The 21832-nt window shown below is 36.2% G+C and overlaps 1 protein-coding gene across 4 annotated transcripts in view; it reads left to right on the top strand.

The window, feature by feature from the left end:
* The first annotated feature begins 8103 nt into the window (after positions 1 to 8103).
* Positions 8104 to 21832, top strand: part of DIP-kappa (Dpr-interacting protein kappa) — a 370228-nt gene continuing 356499 nt past the window's right edge. For 2 of the 4 annotated variants that reach the window (XM_073967606.1, XM_073967604.1), the window contains exon 1: positions 8104 to 8336. The gene's annotated coding sequence lies outside the window, so the exon portion shown is untranslated. Of the gene's footprint in view, positions 8574 to 21832 lie in introns of all 4 variants that reach the window. The other 2 variants (XM_073967605.1, XM_073967603.1) reach the window with 1 other exon arrangement.

Genomic DNA, 21832 nt, shown 5'->3' with positions numbered 1-21832 from the left:
TGTTGTGCGGTCAAACAGGCGCTGGTTTGAATCGATGTGTGAGAGCTCGCATTGTCATCATGCAAAATGATTAGTCTTCTGTTGTTCGTTTGTAATTAACCGTCCTACATTTCTGAAGCCGTATAATCGCCACATGGTCAGTTTTGTCGAAGAAATAGACGACCATTTGCTTCGAAGTGCTTTTTCCATGAACAACTTTCGTTAGATTTGACTTGGTTGGCTCGATACCTGTTTTTTTTTCGCGCTCCTGAGCATAGATCTAAGATTCGTAGTCTTTGACGATCTTATAAACGTTGTTTGAAGCACAAAGACCATTTTTATTCACAATTTCAATGCATCAATCCACAAGAGCCTCTTTTTGAGCGATTGTCCAATTTTGCTGGATCTAACGAGAAAAATTCATGTTTGCGGTCAGATATTTATGCAATATCAAATGTAAGTTGGTGGAATAAATGCCGCTATATCTTAAGGTATACTACATGGCGATATTGCATTATCCTTTCACGCACGGCCGAATTTTTTCTTACTACTACTTATAACGAGCATTTTAGGAAAGTAGAGACCCAAATGGGCAGATTCAGTTCCGATTTTATAGTCTCATTTAAACATGACAAAATATGGAATTTTTAAAACAAATCTGGGCTATATCTCTGAACCTAATACGAATCTTGTCTTGACCACTTCAACCAACTTGTAGATATGAGGCAGAAGTAAATATTTGGAGAAATAATCAACACGAAAAAACTAAAATCATTATCGACTGGCCGCTTCCTTGTCGAAATTTTTTTGTAGTAAACTGTTCGGAGATGTTCTTTCCTATTTCAACTGTGAACCGAGTTAATGTCATCTTACAAAGCCCAATGAGCTTTGTGATTTTACCAAAATCAGATATGGCTTGGAATACCTTTGAACGTATAGGGCTCTCGAGGGCTGCTTTATAATCGACAAAAAGATATTGCTGAGTAGCTGATGCATACATCTTTACAGCGTGCCACCTCCAGTCTTAAACAGCTCGGCTGTTAAGCCATTTGGTCTGATATGGTGACAGCCAGGTGCCTTTATGGACATCAAGCTGCAAATGCTAGCAGATTCTCTATATTAATAAAGGCACCTGCTAGTTAGCAGCATTTGCATCTCGATATTCTTAAATGTACCTGGCTGTCACCAGATTTTTGCTGCAGCGAAGTCCATCAGCCTCATTCCTTTGTCAGATGTTACATTATGGAGAGTAAGTTTTTCGACTATTGGACCAAAATATTCTCCTTTCCAATTTTGGCGTTAAAATAGTATGAATAATTTTAAATGTCGTGGGCAGGACAACGGTCATATGTTTTTTCTAAGACTGATATTGCAAAATTTAGGTTTTATGTGAATTAGGGCAAGTCTTTCATCCAACGGGATGAAGCTGAAGACCACATGTTTTAACCTCCGTCTAACTATAATTCCGCAAGAAAATTCGTGCTTTATATCATGACAGCTACATATAATAGTGGGCGTCACTATTAGGTGTGGTTGTGATGCCTTTCCAAATCCATCGTATGTCCAGTATAGCAGTAATATCATTATTTTACTTTACAAGTACATTCGACAGTGGGTCGACTGTACCTTCTCTACAAAGAGTCCGAACATTCCAGATGAAAAGTCCTTAAAACGTTTGCAAGGGTCGTCATCTTTAGAGTGGTTAGTTGTTATTTTCCGTCGTTTTTTAATGGTAGGATGTTTTTTCTAGGGTAGGGTTACTAACTCGACGCCTAAACCCAATTTCTTATGGTTGTTATGGGAGAACGCGCGACACGTGATGGCTCACTACCTTCAACGGGTGTTAAAAGCAGTTCCCTAGGGGACACCAAGCGGAGGTCCGTGTCCACTTGAGATGAGATAGGGACAAAATACGTCATGGGCTTTGGCATGTTAAAGAGAGTCTTTGCACCATTCGGCACAAGCCTTTCTTGAGCGATTGTCTAGTTGTGCTGGTTCGAACGAGAACAAACCTTTTCACGGACAGGTGTTCTTGCAATAACGAATATATGCTGGTGGAAGAAGTGCCTCTATCTCACGGAATGTCACATGACGATCTTGCATTATCAGCTTACGCAGTGCATCTGTTTTCTGGCACAACGGTCAAAGTTTCCCATGGAAATGTCATATGGCGTCTAACAACACATAGTGTTGCTTAGGCCAGAAACTATCTAGTTTCCCTCGTACAGTGTCTTTTAAATGCAGTCCTGGATTTGCTCCAGATTTTGCACATCGTAAATGTTCTTTCAAACATACAGTTAGTCAACTTAATTATTGCAAAACCAAAATTATTACAAAATTTAAAATAAAACATAATTTTATTGGTATAAATAAATATTATTTTTAATATTTTTGTTAACAGTATAATTCTTACATATGTTTATTAATATAAAAAAATAAAAAGTAGCTAAATTTCACTAAACATTTACTTAAAATTGATAGCAACTCATGATTTCCACTGTCAACTAAAGAATTGCAAAATTCACTACTTTTCAGTCTTTCACGGTATTTTTCGAAAAGTAGGTTCTAATATTTCGTATGCCCAACTTTGACATCAAAAACAGCTCGTAAACGTATCTGAATTTAATAAATAAGTTTCGGAATGTCATATTCCAATGGTATTTTTTTGCCATTCTTCTTTATTGCATTTTATTTAGTCCCCCAGGTTAGTGGACGGCCTATTTCCAACTTTTTCCTTCAGGTGTACCCATGAATTGTCGATGCGGTTAATACCTATACATTGGAACTTGGTGTAAATGACTTTGGTACAGTTGTATAACATCCAAGTCCCATATAAATTAGATTTATGTTTAGGGGCGTTGTCTTGGTAGTATTTATATTCCGATGTGTTCGAATTTTCAGGGCCAACAGGCCTAAATTTCTTGACGCTTTAGGTTAAATCATGCTTTGAAACATCTATATAAACTTCTTCTGTCATTATTTCCTCCAAAATCTGGACGTTACTGCTTGGTATACAATCCCATACCATAAATGACCGTTTTCCGAATTTTACGGTATGTATTAAATTCTGGTTTTTCATGGCTGTAAGGGGTTTTCGCAACACTTTTTGAGACCTATCGTGATAGCACAACATAATTTTAGTCTCATCAGAAAATATAACGTCATGTCGATACTAAAGATGGCGTGAAAAGTTGTCTGTAACAAGTCTGAATAGTTTCTATATATTGTGCTGTGGGAGGGCAATGGTTTTTACCTAGTCACTCGTGATGAGTGCTTTGTTATTATGTAGCACTTTTCTGACTCTTCCATGTGCAATTTTGGTGGTACTTTGGACAAGTCAATAAAATAGAGAAATGTATAACCTCAGCCACAACCTTCAAAATAACGAAAATCGGGAGGTATCGTTCTATGGGGGCTATATGAGGGCCTGAACCTAAACCCACAAATTTTAGGTGGAAATTTTTTTACCCCCCAAGGAAAACTTAATACCAAATTTCAGCCATTTCGGAGGGATATTGAGGGCACAACCTTCAAAATACCAGAAATCCGGAGGTACCGTTCTTTGGTGGCTATATGAAGACGTGGACCTGTACCAGCAAATTTCAGGTGAAAAGTTTTATACCCACAACGAAGACAAAATGCCAAATTTCAGTCATTTCGGTGGGATATTGAGGGCACAACCTTCAAAATACCAGAAATCCGGAGGTACCGTTCTATGGGGGCTATATGAAGACGTGGACCTATGCCGACAAATTTCAGGTGGAATGTTTTATGCCCCCAACGAAGACTAAATACCAATTTTCAGTCATTTCGGTGGGATATTGAGGCTACAATTTTCAAAATACCGAATATCGGTAGGTACCGTTCTATGGGGGCTATATGAAGACGTGGACCTATGCGGACAGATTTCAGTTGTAAAGTTGCATACCCCTAACGAAGACTTAATCCCAAATTTCAGCCATTTCGGTGGGATATTTAGACCACAAATCCTTGAATATATTTTTGCATATGGTTTTGCATATGCTCATTTTATGCAGATATGTAAAAATATGCACGATATGCAAAATATGCAAAAATTTCTGGGCCTAGGTCGTTTTATTTTGTAATAAAACGAGTTTCTGTCTAATCAGATTTTCTCTACGACCATCCTAACCATATATGCATTTGCATATGAATCCGCAGTCTAATGATGTTGTATACACTTCTCAGCTTACGGGAGGTGACTTTAAGGATTTCTCTTTCGGATTTACCATTATTATAATTGGAATGGACCAAATGTAGCATATTTCCGAAACCGTTTACCTGACTTTCTCTTTTTCTGATTATACTGTCTATGTCACACACACAAAAAAAATAATTTATGATCCAAAATTGTGGATCTACATGTCCACATACCATAAAAATCCTTAATTGGAAAAAATCGCGTGGAAAATTCCACGATTTTATTGCACATTCATTAATTTTGCAATTATTTAGTTGACACCACAAAAACCAGGTACCTATCCTTTTTGCCAGTTGTTTTTGTTATTTCCGACCAATTTCTGAATTTGTTGGCTTGATGTTGTCATTAACAAGTAAATCAACAGATATTTGCAAAAAGTCCAACATAATTGGATGAATTTCTTGTAGTAATTCCTAAATAAACATCTAAATTTTTAAAAATTCATCGTTTGCAATAATATAGTTGACTAACTGTATATCAAATTCGAAGATGAACTATATCTGTTCACTTCTTTCGGCACCTAGCCACAAAATACCTGATAACTACAAGTTTAAGGGTAAATTTTAAATTTTATTTCGGATAGTTCTCGCAGTATTTATTATGAAACTGATATTTTGGAAAAAACAACCTATACTGTGTTTGCTTCTTTTTACTAAGTAACAACCTGTGTTTGGATCCAAACATATGTTATGTTAGGGACTGTTGCAAACAAGTAAAATGTTTGGAACTAAACATATTATTTGTTTGCTGCATTTTTTCTCCATGTACAGAAGTTTTTACTACTCCTATTGGGATGAAAATGGGCCACATCGGTGCACGTTCTGATATTAGGATGTCCACAAAAATTTAAACTTCCAACCCCTAATTTTTTTATATGATCCATAAAATTTCATATATAAGGTTTTTGGGTCAAATGGAAAAAATGTAGGGGTTAGGAGTTCCAATTTGATGTAGATCCCATAGGACGGTGCCATAGGTATCTCCCTATTTTCGGTATTTTGATGGGCTTAGTCAAATTATCTCACCGTAATAGCAGACACTTAGCTGTTAGTCTGCTTTCGAGTCAGAAAACTTTCTCCCAGAAATCTATCAGTATATGTATTTTGTATTTGCCCTTGTATTTTGATGTAGCCCCCATAGAACGGTACATCCCGATATTCGGAATTTTGAGGGTTTAGCCGAATTATCTTACTGAAATGTAAGAAATTTGGTATTTGGTCTTTTATGGGGCTACCAAACTTTCTGAAATGTCAGAAATATTGGTATTTGATATTTTTTGGTGCTACAAAACTCTCCTTTTGTCCTTTGCCAATATAGGTCCACATTTTGATATATGTGGCCTCAATATTTAACCGAAATGGTTAAAGTTTGGCTTACAGGCGTTGTGGGTATACCACTTTCCACCTGAAATTTGAAAGTTTCAGAATCATTATCGAACCAAACTGGATGGAATCTTGTATTTACTCTTCGATGGAGGTATCAAACATTGCAGAAGAGTATTGTTGTTATAGGTCTACGTTTTCATATAGCAGAACTTTACCTCCTGATTTTCGGTATTTTGAAGGTTGTGGTCTCAATATTTGACCAAATGGGGATATACAACTTTTCACCTTAAGGTCGTCGGTACAGGCCCACGTTTTCATATAGACTCCATAGAAGTTTACCTTCTCTTTTCGGTATTTTCAAGGTTGTGGCTATATTATTCAACCGAAATGACTGAAATTTGGTATTTAATCTTCGTTAGGGGTATAAAACTGAAACCTTACCTGAAATTTGTCGGTATAGATCCACATTTTCATATAGCCCCCATAAAGTGGTACCTCCCGATATTCAGAAATTTGAAGAGTGCGGCTTAAATATTCCACCGAAATGGGTGAAATTTGATATTTCCTCTTGGTTAAGGGATATATACAAAATTTTTCACCAGAACTTTGTCCTGAAAATTTTGGCTGAAATTTAGTATTTTGTCTTAGTTGGAGTTGCAAAACTTTCCTCTAGAATTTTCTCGGAACAGGTCCACGCATGATACAGCCCCCAAAAAACGGTACTCACGATTTTCGGTATTTTGAAAGTTTTAGCCACATTTATAACTCAAACTGAAATAACTGAAACTTCCCATTTAGTCTTTGCTTGGAGTACAAAATTTGTATAGCCCCCATATAAGGGTATCACCAAATTTAAGATGTCTTGAATATTTAAGTCACATTTTTTCTACTGAATTGTTTGTTAATTGGAATTTTGAGTTGCAAGAAGGTTTTTGTACAATTTTATGTTTTTCGATGTTTTCTTTTTTTTTCAATATTTCGAAACGAATTTGCTGTAATTTGTGCTCTGTTCCAGAACCTGCAAGAAGCTACTATTTTTTTACTACGATACAATTTTTTCCTTTATGTTATCTGAAAAAATAGTAAAACTTAGTAGATTCTTGCAGTACTGGAACAGATCATTGGTATTGCGTTTTGTCAAAGAATACAACAGCTTAATTGAATATTTTAAATATTGGTCCATGTTTTTGGAATGAACAACGATGACGCCCTATGGGACCTTTTCTAAGTGGATGTAACTTGGTATTATGGAATCTCATTTAGATATTCTACTGCTCCAACGAATAAGACTTAACGTAGAGGAAGAAATTAGTACTTTCATAAACGAAAGAAAATCAATGTCTCCGGAAAGTTAAAAAAAAAGTGTTAGTGTTAATAAAGTATAGGTGGGTTGAAAGAGACACTCAGTTATCACTCTGTGGAAATATCACCTCACGTCTTTCTATGCCTATAAAGTTCTAGTCCATTATGCATTGAATTTTACTAAAAAATTGCACCTCAGGAAAAATAAAATAGTTAATCTTGTGTAATGACATGAACCCTACCTACTAAGTACGGAAAAAATAAATCGCATATCTACATTAATTTCCGAAAATTACTATTGTTTATTTCTCCAGAAATTTACTAAAATTACGAATTTTTACGTAAAATTAAAAAAATCCCTTTTTTTTTTGGTCTGGAAAACGAATTCTAAATCGCTGTTGGCATTGTTTTGCTCTTGGGTCCAATGTCAGTTCCCAATATGAGGAACAAATATATCAAGAGTTTTATTAACCAAGATGGTCAATTTTACATATTACAAATTTCAACAGTTATTCTCAACTCTGGATTGCGAATTTAAAATGCAAGTCATCTCTTCAAATTCACAAAAAAAAAAAAACACAACAGCCCCCAACAATTAAAAATGTAAAATATTGACTCCACATTCAAAGGCCATTAACCTCTAAATGATAATAGCAATCTCCAATCGATACTTTTTTACTCCTTCCACGATAAAAAAAAAAACTCCAAAATAACTTTCCTTACGAAAAAAACACAATATCTCCATATGCGTATGATAAACTTGACCTACCATAAAACGTGTGACACAAACCCATTTTTAAAATCCCAATTTAAAAAAAGGAAGATGAAAGGATAAACCAGAGCAATGAGCACCATAACAATAAAGGCTAAAAGACAACAAAAATATTTCGAATAACACACGACAAATTCACCATTAGCAAACAACTACGGCCAGTAGTACTGGGTGGCGTATGAAGTTGTAAAAAAGAGAGTCGAGAAACTCACCACTAATCAAAACATTTCTGTTAAGAGAGTTATTCGTTTATACTGTTTGCGCTTTCTCTTATTGGCAGCACCCCTCTTTAATGTTCGAATTTCGAAAACACCAACCGAAACACATGGTTTGTGCTAGTCCTCGTTTTCGTCTAAAACTCTGTTGTGCTGTTTGTGAACAACCTACAAACGAATGGCAGGCCAGAAAAATACACACACTCACATTCACTATTGTATCAACACTTTTCCTGTGGCTGTGGAAAAACGAGGGAAATACGGAATTTCCACCAATCGTTTGAATTTAGTCTTGTGTCGGTATTTGCTATGGACGGTCGTGTAATAAATGAATGCGCGTCACTACACTTAACGTTGGTCATAAAGTGAAAATGAAAGAAATCTCTGAAGGAAATTAGAGTGAATGCCAAGCAAGAAATCGCTGCATAAATATTAAAGAAGATTTCCGTGAAAAATAATAATTAACAAGAAATTAAATTATTTAAAAGAAAAAATTAATCATAAAATTGTCCACCAAAAAAGTAAGCTTAAAAAGTTTTCCCAGTAGAATCCCATTCTGTATGCAAAAATAAAAAAGCCAATAAAAGTGGTGTGAAAAAAACCATATAAAGAAATATCGCGCCAATTTATAAAACGGAAATAGTGCTATACTGTTCAAGTGCTTGTTATGTTTTGTGTTGACAATTTTTTCCTGACTACCCACAGTTGCTGTTCGCATTTGAAAATTGCCATGTTGCCGACTTCCGGTGTAATTGAATGTATGTTTGTCGTGTTTTTTTGCAGTGTCCATTATGATGTGTTATTTTTGCATTTTTTAGTCACAATCAACACATTTTGTGTTGTTGCAATTTTGCTGCCATTAACTGTTAAATATTTGATCATGGCAAAAAAGACGCATGAAATGCATTTGTATATGTTTTTGATACTTTTTAAAAAGGAAGTGTTAGAACATGTTCAGGGATGTCCTGGAAGGGACCGACATGCATTGATTGATTGTTTCACAAATCTCTATGTATGCAAAGTGGGAATATTGTTGATGTAAATATATTCTGAGAGCAAAATAGGATATTGTAAGGTTGTGAACATATTTTTGAAACAACCAAATATTTTTGTCATTATGTCGTTTGACACCAACTATATGGTTATCCTAACAATACATATTTTTACATATTTAAAATTTTATAATGTCGAAAATCCATATATTAATGTGTTACAAATACTTTGTTTTGAGAACTTCCTCAGAAAAAAGAAGCCGATTTGAAGAAAATATTTTAAAAAAATATCTGAGACCAAAGGTCCTTCATGTGGGAGGTATTATAAGAGGCAATCGATGTTTAGAACTTGATGAAGAAATGAGAATTGTTTCAAGCATACATTTTAATTGATTGAGCCAGGAGATATTTATACCCTACACCACTATGTGGAAAGGGTATTATAAGTTTGTTTTGGTAAAAATTCATGTAAAACCGAGAAATATTCGTCGGAGACCCCCAATGTGGTGTACCAATCTTCATATCTCGACTAGATAAAGCGATTTTGAGATGTGTGTCCGCCCGTCCGTCCATCCGTCTGTCCATTATAAATTGTAATCAATTTCAGGGCCGCAATTATGGACCGATTGTCACGAAATTTGGTATGGAGGTCGGAATCAGATCAGAATAGATCCATATTTATATTTAAGCGGGTGAAATGGACCAAAAACATAATATTTATCCAATTTTGTAACGGCTCTGTAGGTCGCAATAATTGTCCGATCAACGCGAAATTTGAATAAGGTAAGAGTATATAACAAAGAAGAAGCTTGCTATATGAGATGGCGATCAGATAATATAGAGAGGGTTAAATGGACCATAACTTTTGTGTGAAAACTGCGAAAATTTGTAATATACAGCTTATATCTTTATTCCTGGAAAAAAAACATTCAAGGCAAGTAAGTTATACTTGGAACACGATCTTTTGACCTTTCCATTGATTTCAATTATGTTGATGTACGTGATCAGATAACAGAGTTACAGCCTAATATATCCAGTTTTTTGTTTGTAGTGTTATCATAAACACGCTAGAGGTATTAATTACAGCTCAATAGTCGGGAAATTTTGCTGGAGGTAAGAGTTTAGGTTGAAGAAAATGCCTATAATTTTGCATGATGATCTGATAGTATTTAGCGGGTGAAAAATATACAACTGTATGAAAACAAGTAAAAAAGTATCGGTCGGCTTGGCCGACAGAGATATACCCTCAGCCTGTGTATATTGAAAAAATTATCCAAAAACGTATGTATTTAGAGGGTTTTAAAAATTTTGGTCGTATGAAACGACAAAAATGTTGATTAGGATTAAAGAGCAAAATTTTTGCGGAGAAAAAACTTAAAGAAATGGATCGACATTGACCATTATGGAAGTGGATCTCCAGCCACAACATATGGTGCCATAGGGGGTTTTTACACTCTTCGGGCTGTTTGCTCAAAAAGTATGGACTTGCCCCTAAAAAAACTTTTACCATCGTAATTGAGGCAGCGAATGCAAGTTGCTTCAACAAAAATCGAAGTAATTCCATATGTCTTAAAGTTAACTTATCCGAAATTTTGTGTGGGAGGTACCGGATGGAGTGGACCAATATAGTCCATAGTTGACCCTGATCTATATCTGGTAGATATGTTAGGATCTGTAAAGTATAGACCAATTCGGCCACTCCCTTCAAGAGTTACCGTGCGAACAATTTTTTCGAAAATTTTTGAACTTTTGTGGGGGAGGTACCTGAAGAAGTGGACCGATATTGCTTATCTTCAAACTTAAATTATATTTGGACAAAATATTACTAAGGCCAAATTTTGGACCGAATCGGCAGATCCGTTCGAGAGTTATCTTGCGCTCCAACCACCTCACACGGTGTCATAGGGGTTTTTGCAACTTTCGGGCTATTTTCGCAGAAAGTATGGACTTGACCCTGATGAAACTTGTACCGTCGTATGGGGGCAGTGAATACAAGTTGCTACCACAAACATCAAAGCGATTCAAGAGCAGGTCCTAAACTGAACTTTTCCGAAATTTTGTGTGGGAGGTACCCGAAGGAGTGGACCGATTGTGTCCATATTAGAACCCCCTCTAAGTCTGGTAGAAATTTCAGATGTGGAAAGTATGAACAAAATCGGTTACTCCCTTCAAGAGTTATCGTGCGCACAAATTTTCCGAATATTTTCGAACTTTTGTGGGGGAGGTACCGGAAGTAGTGGACCGATATAACCCATCTTCGAACTTAAATTAAGTTTGGGCAAAATATTGCGAAATCCAAATTTTGGACCGAATCGGTTGATCCGTTCGAGAGTTATCGTTCGCTCCAGCCAGACAGACCGACGGACATGGCTAAATCGACTCCAAATTGTCTGAAACACATTTCGTCCAAACATACTTGGGGTCTAAAACCATTATTTCGATGAGGCACATTTTTCCCGTATGAAAGTGTATATGGTAATATTCAAAAAAGTTTTACAATCGTTGAAGTTGAGGTTTACCATTTAATAAGTCGCGAACTGTTAATATATTTTATAAAATATGAATATATTTATATTAATTGAAGTGTTTTAGCCACGATCTCATAATATGGACCATAACAAATAATTTTCGTGGAAGCTGCGTTGGTGGTAATATAAAACAAGTAAAAAAGTGTCAGTCGGCTTTGCCGACAGATATATACCCTCAGCCAAAGTGAAGCGAAACTTTTACCTCTGGACAGATAGAATGTATTTCAGGTATCTTCAGAATTTGGCCCTTTTTGGACATTTGAACTTGCCGACAATAATGTGGAATAGGAATTAACTGCGCTAAGACACAAATGTTGAACTTTTGTAGGGCAGGTACTCTTAGGGAGGACCTATATTGGCCATTTTAGAAGTTTAACTAAATTTTGATAAAATATTAGGAGATCCAAAGTGATATATTTTAAATATTGGGGAGAAGTACCGAAAGTTGTGGACCGGTATTGCCCATGTGACTAAGTTTAGATATAATATGACGAAGACCAAATGTTGGACCAAATCGGTTGAACAGTTCGAGAGTTATCGTGTTCTTCGACCGCCACATATGGTGACATAGGGGTTTTTTACACCTTTCGGGCTGTTTTCGCAAGAAATATGGACTTACCACTGAAAAAACTTTTACCGTCGTAATGGTGGTAGCGTATGCAAATAGCTTCAACAAAAATGCAAGTGATTCGATAGCAGGTCTTAAAGTGAACTTATCCGAAATTTTGTGTGAGAGGTACCAGAAGGAGTAGACAAATTTAGTCCATATTCGAACCTGATCTATATCCGGTAGATAGTATGGATTACATCGGTCACTCCCTTCAAGAGTTATCGTGCGCAAAATTTTTCCGAACATTTCTGACGTTCTGTGGGGGAGGTACCTGAAGGAGTGGACCGATATAGCCCATCTTCGAATTTAAACTATGTTTTGGTAAAATATTACGAAGGCCAAATTTTGGACCGAATCGACAGATCCGTTCGAGAGTTATCTTGCGCTCCTATCACTACACAAGGTGTCGTAGGTGCTTTTTGCAACTTTCCGGCCATTTTCTCGGGAAGTATGGACTTGCCCCTGATGAAACTTGTACCATCGTATACGGAACAGTGAATACAAGATGTTACAACAAAAACCAAGGCGATTCGAGAGCAGGTCCTAAACTGAACTTTTCCGAAATTTTGTGTGGGAGGTACTCGAAGGAGTTTACCTATTGAGTCCATATTGGAACCTCATCTAATTCTGGTAGAAATTTCATAATGTGCAAAGGATGGACCAAATCGGTAACTCCCTTCAAGAGTTATCGTACGCACAAATTTTCCGAACATTTTCGAACTTTTGTGGGGGAGGTACCGGAAGGAGTGGACCGATATAATCCATCTTTGAACTTGAACTAAGTTTGGACAAAATATTACGAAAGCCAAATTTTAGACCGAATCGGCAGATCCGTTCGAAAGTTATCTTGCGCTCCAACCACTACACACGGTGTCATAGGGTTTGTTGTAACTTTCAGGCTATTTTCTCAGGAAGTATGGACTTGCCCCTAATAAAACTTACAGCGTCGTATAGAGGACAGCGAATACAACTTGCGTAAACAAAAATCAAAGCGATTCGAGACCAGGTCCTAAACTGAACTTTTCCGAAATTTTGTGTGGGAGGTACCCGAAGGAGTGGACCGATTGAGTCCATATTGGAACCTCATCTAAGTTTGGTAGAAATTATACGATGTGCAAAGTATGGACCAAATCGGTTATTCCCTACAAGAGTTATCGCGCGCACAAGTTTTGCGACAATTTTTGAACATTTGTGGGGGAGGTACCTGAAGGAGTGGACCTATATGGCCCATCTTCGAACTTAAATCGAATCTGGACAAAATATTTCGATACCCAAAATTTGAACCGAATCGATTGATCCGTTCGAGAGTTATCGTGCGCACCAGCCTGCCAGACAGACAGACAGACAGACGGACAGACAGACAGACGGACGGACATTGCTAGATCTACTCAAAATTGTCTGAAACGGATATCGTACAAACATACTTGGGGTCTAAAACCATTATTTCGATGAGGCACATTTTTGGTCGTATCAAAGTGTAAATACCCTCTTTAGCCTAAAGGCTGAGGGTATAAAAATGGGAAACATGTGTTGAAGTAAACAAGTTTATTTGTGTTCTTTCTTGATTTCTGGCCAAACCACGTAAATTTCAAACCTGTGCTCAAAGAAAAAACTAAAGAATACCCCTTGGGCAACATGATTCTAGTGTATGACTTTTCGATATATACACTGCATCCCCTAAAATCGATGCTGACATTTTGAAGTTTTGATTTCAGTGTTTTTCGAATTTTTCTTATTATTAGAGGGTGCAACTATTTAATAATCCAAACTAGTTATAGGATTGTAGATGTATATCACGTCGTTCGATGTATATCTCATGAGTGTGCTCCGTACAGCTTCCTAGTAATAGGAGTCCAAAGGCGAAAATTTGGTGCGTAAATTTTCTGAAAAAAAACAATTTTTTGGCTTTAAAATTTACAACTGTCGTGCAGGTACCCCTGAACCCCGCGTGATTTTAGTTTTTTTACGTGCCGGATCTAATAAGCCCTTTCGCGTTCGAATCCATCCACTAAAACGCCGGATATAGATACCTTAAAAGTAGGAAAATCTGCAAAAATATATTTTGACAATTCCACGAATTGAACCGCGATTTTCATTGATTATTTTTACATAAATGTAATCCTTTATACGCGATTATAATATTTGCCAAAAAGGTGTGTCACAAATTACAAAGATTCGGGAGTAATATCCCTATTTATCTCAAAATAGGCGGCCATTGAAAACGGATGCACCTTATAATCATATGCACATCGCGTAATTTTTGCCCACTTGAAGGTTTTTTCAATAATAAGATGCAACGGATGGCACACTTTGGCCGCTGAATGAAACATGGGATAATCCATGCATATTGATAGACATGGACTCCCCGTATCCGAAAAGCACATGCACCTGAACTGATTTAAACGGATTCGCGAATTATACGGTTTTTAAATTCCATATTTTTTCTCTGATTGTAATTTCAATATTACTCTGTACTTCTTAGTTTTATTGCTAGTCACACTAAGCAAATATAATTTCACGATGACAAACTATTTTCCTTGAACAAGTTTTAGAAAAATGCTTCAGGCTTTGTACGGAAATTTAGCGAAATAGTAGAATAACTCCTAAAACTGTTTCTCCAATTTTTCGTATTAAACCAAAAAATATATTTTTGAAATAATATTCCAACAATAAGTTTTTGTCTTTTGTTGTTGCTGCAATATGCAGTTAAAAAAACAATCTTTAAAATTTTGGTCTCACATTTTTCTGGGCATTGTCTAGATTCTGTAGAGATTTTAAATTTATTTTTTTGAGATTTATATGGACTCTGAGTTAGAATAAATTTAATTTTACTCTAAGATTTTTTCATTATTTGTTGATTTTGCGCGAAATTAAAAACAAATTTAGAAATATTTTAACATTAGCGGATATAACTTTCTGTTAACGATTTAACCATATATTTTCTTATTAAAACCCAAAGGGAATTTTTAAATATTTTTTCTTTACAAGGGAGCAAAGCCCCCTTGACTTTTGGGTGCAGCATCCAATTTTGTGAATGCGAACATATTTGAAACCACAATTTTTTTCTTAACCCAAGTACAAAAAATCGAGGAAGTGCTCGCAAAAAAAATTTAATTTTTTTTCAATGGTATTGAAAAGGAAATTTGAAATTTACCATATACCCTCGTTAGCATAAATGCTGTGGGTATAAAAAATGGCTAAGTGGGATGTGCGCCAACCTATTTTGTATCACGACAAAGGTGGTATTTTCCTCATCCATAGACGGGGTTCCTTTTGGAATACGATTACTAAAAGCCGACATATTTGCATAAGAATAAAATATTGAATTTTTGCCCATTCCGACTCTTGAATATTATTCGAACATAACCAAACTCAATATGCTTCATCCACTCTTGGAATTCTATTAACCACCAAAATTAACCACGAAATTGACGATCCTATCAAAATTGCGACCTGTAGTGTGATTATAAAAAATGGAAAAATGGCATTGGAATAAAACCTCGACTTTTTCTCGTAATAAGTTTTTTGCACATTTCGACTCCTGAATATTATCCGGCCATCACTAAAATTAGTAGTCTTCTTCCCCTTCGGGAACCCATTAACCATTAACCACAGACGGAGGGACGGACATACATAGCCAGATCAGCTGAGCTCGTCGGGAGCTCTTAGTTGAGCAGCTCTTCAGACGTATCGACAGTGACATGACTTCTGTGCCCTAGAACTTTTGGTTTTTCAAATGCAAATGTGTTTTTATACAACCTTTTTTGCGCTGCCTTTGAAGTTATGAGTTTGGCTTTGAACGCTAACACGCCGTGACAACATTTTTTTGCATTTGAAAAACCAAAAGTTCTAGAACAGAGAAGCCATCCCACAGTCGATACGTCTGAAGAGCTGCTCAACTAACAGCGAAACCAGGTCACGTAATTTGGTGACTGTGTGGGTTCGAGTCCTTGGCTTTCCTTTTTCACTTGCACGAGAAAATTAATAAAAATAATTAAAAAAGTGATCTTCGCCTTAACAGGCAAAATTTCAAAAAATAGAAGCACAAATATCTGACATGGAAATAAAATTTTATAAATTGGAAATTGGGATATCCCAGAGTCTTTTTCAACATCACATGGGAACATTTTAAAGGTCAGAATGTCTTCATTGTTGAAACGCATCCAACCAAAGCTGAGATACTCTTCAGTACAATTCAAATTAAAAAAATGGCTAAGTGGGATGTGCGCCAACCTATTTTGTATCACAACAAAGGTGGTATTTTCCTCGTCCATAGACGGGGTTCCTTTTGGAATACGATTACTAAAAGCGGACATATTTGCATCAGAATAAAATATTGAATTTTTGCCCATTCCGACACTTGAATGTTATCCGACCATAACCAAACTCAATATGCTTCATCCACTCTGGGAATTCTATTAACCACCAAAATTAACCACGAAATTGACGAACCTATCAAAACTGCGACCTGTAGTATGATTATAAAAAATGGAAAAATGGCATTGGAATAAAACCTCGACTTTTTCTCGTAATAAGTTTTTTGCACATTTCGACTCCTGAATATTATCCGGCCATCACTAAAATTAGTAGTCTTCTTCCCCTTCGGGAACCCATTAACCATTAACCACAGACGGAGGGACGGACATACATAGCCAGATCAGCTGAGCTCGTCGGGAGCTCTTAGTTGAGCAGCTCTTCAGACGTATCGACAGTGACATGACTTCTGTGCCCTAGAACTTTTGGTTTTTCAAATGCAAATGTGTTTTTATACAACCTTTTTTGCGCTGCCTTTGAAGTTATGAGTTTGGCTTTGAACGCTAACACGCCGTGACAACATTTTTTTGCATTTGAAAAACCAAAAGTTCTAGAACAGAGAAGCCATCCCACAGTCGATACGTCTGAAGAGCTGCTCAACTAACAGCGAAACCAGGTCACGTAATTTGGTGACTGTGTGGGTTCGAGTCCTTGGCTTTCCTTTTTCACTTGCACGAGAAAATTAATAAAAATAATTAAAAAAGTGATCTTCGCCTTAACAGGCAAAATTTCAAAAAATAGAAGCACAAATATCTGACATGGAAATAAAATTTTATAAATTGGAAATTGGGATATCCCAGAGTCTTTTTCAACATCACATGGGAACATTTTAAAGGTCAGAATGTCTTCATTGTTGAAACGCATCCAACCAAAGCTGAGATACTCTTCAGTACAATTCAATTTAAAAAAATGGCTAAGTGGGATGTGCGCCAACCTATTTTGTATCACAACAAAGGTGGTATTTTCCTCGTCCATAGACGGGGTTCCTTTTGGAATACGATTACTAAAAGCGGACATACATATGTATTTGCATCAGAATAAAATATTGAATTTTTGTCCATTCCGACTCTTGAATATTATTCGAACATAACCAAACTCAATATGCTTCATCCACTCTGGGAATTCTATTAACCACCAAAATTAACCACGAAATTGACGATCCTATCAAAATTGCGACCTGTAGTGTGATTATAAAAAATGGGAAAAATGGCATTGGAATAAAACCTCGACTTTTTCTCGTAATAAGTTTTTTGCAAATTTCGACTCCTGAATATTATCCGGCCATCACTAAAATTAGTAGTCTTCTTCCCCTTCGGGAACCCATTAACCATTAACCACAAACGGAGGGACGGTCATACATAGCCAGATCAGCTGAGCTCGTCGAGACATTAATTTTGGTATATATAAATATGGGTTTACGACCACTATATCGATGCGTTACAAACGTTTTGGCCAAAACCAACCTATAATACCCTCCCCACATAGTGGTGTAGGGTATAATTATTGTCAACATACACTTATTTCTTTTGGAACATGTAGCTAAAATCTTCGAAATATTTATAAAAGGGCGATGCTTTCATTTTAAGACTATCATGTAACGTGGACTTAAAACCCAAAATTTATGGGTGATATGTTTTCTGACTACTGGGAACAATAAATGTCCAACAAATACCAAATTAAAGTTAATTCGCTCAGAAAATATAACTATTATAATTATTATCGTATTTTCCACTTCAGGAAATAATAGATCCCTACCATGTTAAAGTCAGTCAGACCCGTTATTTGGTTCCTATAATTTTCATAGTAAACTTTGATTAACTAACAGATTATGTTTATATTAGTTGCAATCCTTTCAGCATAGCTATAAAAAACAAACCACGTGCTTTCTTCTTAATTCACCTTCCTTCCATCCAAAACGAGCAGTGTATCCACATGAATGTACAATCTAGTTTGTTTGTTTGTTTTATAGTTCGCTTCTTTTATATTAAAATTATAATGCATTTTAATGTTGGCGCCTATACGGACTGCAGCATTGCATTAACCACCTTTATATCATGGTTGGTATTCATTGGTGTTCTTGTGGAAATAAGTTGGCTTTTATACCAGTGATTGCCTGTTGGTTGTATGTATGGTCGGAGGGGAAAACAGTTAATAGAATTGCCACTAATGGGTGGTAGCAGTGGAAATGCAATGAAGTTCATGTCGGAAGATACATACATATGTACATAAATACATATATGCATTTTGTTATTGCTGCTATCAGCTCCACTTTGTGTTTTTCTCCGATGTATAGTTGTTGCTGCATTTTAAGGTTATTAATGCATTTGTTGTGGTCGTCTGCTGTCCTGACATTGTTCATAACAAAATTTTCGGCTGCGTGTAAATAAACATAAAAGAGGAAAATATTAAAAAACAAAAATTGCTGAAAACACTGACAACTCCGTTGTTATTTTTTTCCAGTGCAACCTGAACTTGACTAACTGTTATAGTCATCATGTTCTGTTGTTTTTCTGTACGCAGATAGAAATTTTCAGCAAACGAGTCACAGAGTCTCCTACAACGTTTAAAGGCTTCAAATATATTTATAATTTGGTAGCAATAGAGGATTTTTAAAGATTTTTTAAGACGAAGCAAAGAGGACAATAGGCGTGGATTTTTAAAGATTTTTTAAGACGAAGCAAAGAGGACAATAGGCGTGGATTTTTTAAGATTTTTTTAAGACGAAGCAAAGAGGACAGGAGGCGTGGATTTTTAAAGATTTTTTTAAGACGAAGCAAAGAGGGCAGTAGGCGTGGATTTTTAAAGATTTTTTAGGACGAAGCGAAGAGGACAGTATGCGTGGATTTTTAAAGATTTTTTAGGACGAAGCAAAGAGGACAGTAGGCGTGGATTTTTTAAGATATTTTAGGACGGCCCAAAGAGGACAATAGGCGTGGATATTTAAAGATTTTTAGGGGCTACCAATGAGGACAATAGGCTTGAATTTTTCAAGAATTTTATGGGCTACCAAAGAGGACAATAGACGCGGATTTTCAAGATGTTTAGGGGCTGCCAAAGAGGATAATAAGCTTGGAATTGGCCCAAAGAAGAAAATATCCGTGGATTTTTAAAAATTTATAGGACGGCCCAAAGACGACAATAGGCGTGGATATTAAAGAGGACAATAATCGCGGATTTTTAAAGAGGACAGTAGTCGTGGATTTTTAAAGGTTTTTTTGGGACGGCCAAGGAGGACAATAGGCGTGGATTTTTAAAGATATTTTAGGACGGACCAAAGAGGACAATATGCGTGGATTTTTAAAGATTTTTAGGACGACCCAAAGAGGTCAATATACGTGGATTTTTAAAGATTTTTTTAGGATGGCCCAAAGAGGACAATAGGCGTGATTTTTAAAGATGTTTTAAGGGGCTACCAAAGAGGACAATGGACTTGGATTTTTAAAGATATTTTAAGACTGCCCAAAGAGGACAATTGGCGCGGATTTTTAAAGATTTTTTTAAAACGACCCAAAGAGGACAATTGGCTTGGATTTTAAAGAGGACAATTGTCGTGGATTTTTAAAGATTTTTTTAAGACGACCCAAAGAGGACAATATGCGTGATTTTTTAAAGATTTTTTAAGACGACACAAAGAGGACAATAGACGTGATTTTTTAAAGATTTTTTAAGACGACCCAAAGAGGACAATGGGCGTGGATTTTTAAAGATATTTTAGGACGGCCCAAAAAGGACAATGGACTTGGATTTTTTGTTTTTTCTGTTGTTTTTCTGTACGCAGATAGAAATTTTCAGCAAACGAGTCACAGAGTCTCCTACAACGTTTAAAGGCTTCAAATATATTTATAATTTGGTAGCAATAGAGGATTTTTAAAGATTTTTTAAGACGAAGCAAAGAGGACAATAGGCGTGGATTTTTAAAGATTTTTTAAGACGAAGCAAAGAGGACAATAGGCGTGGATTTTTTAAGATTTTTTTAAGACGAAGCAAAGAGGACAGGAGGCGTGGATTTTTAAAGATTTTTTTAAGACGAAGCAAAGAGGGCAGTAGGCGTGGATTTTTAAAGATTTTTTAGGACGAAGCGAAGAGGACAGTATGCGTGGATTTTTAAAGATTTTTTAGGACGAAGCAAAGAGGACAGTAGGCGTGGATTTTTTAAGATATTTTAGGACGGCCCAAAGAGGACAATAGGCGTGGATATTTAAAGATTTTTAGGGGCTACCAATGAGGACAATAGGCTTGAATTTTTCAAGAATTTTATGGGCTACCAAAGAGGACAATAGACGCGGATTTTCAAGATGTTTAGGGGCTGCCAAAGAGGATAATAAGCTTGGAATTGGCCCAAAGAAGAAAATATCCGTGGATTTTTAAAAATTTATAGGACGGCCCAAAGACGACAATAGGCGTGGATATTAAAGAGGACAATAATCGCGGATTTTTAAAGAGGACAGTAGTCGTGGATTTTTAAAGTTTTTTTTGGGACGGCCCAAGGAGGACAATAGGCGTGGATTTTTAAAGATATTTTAGGACGGACCAAAGAGGACAATATGCGTGGATTTTTAAAGATTTTTAGGACGACCCAAAGAGGTCAATATACGTGGATTTTTAAAGATTTTTTTAGGATGGCCCAAAGAGGACAATAGGCGTGATTTTTAAAGATGTTTTAAGGGGCTACCAAAGAGGACAATGGACTTGGATTTTTAAAGATATTTTAAGACTGCCCAAAGAGGACAATTGGCGCGGATTTTTAAAGATTTTTTTAAAACGACCCAAAGAGGACAATTGGCTTGGATTTTAAAGAGGACAATTGTCGTGGATTTTTAAAGATTTTTTTTAAGACGACCCAAAGAGGACAATATGCGTGATTTTTTAAAGATTTTTTAAGACGACACAAAGAGGACAATAGACGTGATTTTTTAAAGATTTTTTAAGACGACCCAAAGAGGACAATGGGCGTGGATTTTTAAAGATATTTTAAGACGGCCCAAAAAGGACAATGGACTTGGATTTTTTGGGAATTTTTTTAATACGAAGCAAAGAGGACAATTGGCGTGGATTTTTAAAGATATTTTAGGAGGGCCCACAGAGGACAATAGGAGTGAATTTTTAAAGATATTTTAGGACGGCACAAAGAGGACAATAGGCGTGGATTTTTAGAAATTTGTTCATACGAAGCAAAGAGGACGACGCAAAGAGTACAATAGGCGTGGATTTTTACAGATTTTTCAAGACGAAGCAAAGAGGAAAGTAGGCTTTGATTTTTAAAGATGCTTTAGGTCGAAGCAGAGAGGACAGCAGGCGTGGATTTTTAATGATTTTTTAGGACGAAGCGAAGAGGACAGTAGACTTGGATTTTTAAAGATTTCTTAGGACGAAGCGATGAGGACACTAGGTGTGGATTTTTACAGATTTTTCAAGACGAAGCAAAGAGGAAAGTAGTCTTTGATTTTTAAAGATGTTTTAGGTCGAAGCAAAGAGGACAGCAGGCGTGGATTTTTAATGATTTTTTAGGACGAAGCGAAGAGGACAGTAGGCTTGGATTTTTAAAGATTTCTTAGGACGAAGCGAAGAGGACA

The sequence above is a fragment of the Musca autumnalis genome, unplaced genomic scaffold, assembly GCF_047663935.1.
Source record: "Musca autumnalis isolate F117 unplaced genomic scaffold, ASM4766393v1 scaffold_2, whole genome shotgun sequence".
Classification (NCBI taxonomy): domain Eukaryota; kingdom Metazoa; phylum Arthropoda; class Insecta; order Diptera; family Muscidae; genus Musca; species Musca autumnalis.
Note: the sequence above shows the minus strand (reverse complement) of the source record. Positions and strands in the feature narration are given on the sequence as shown.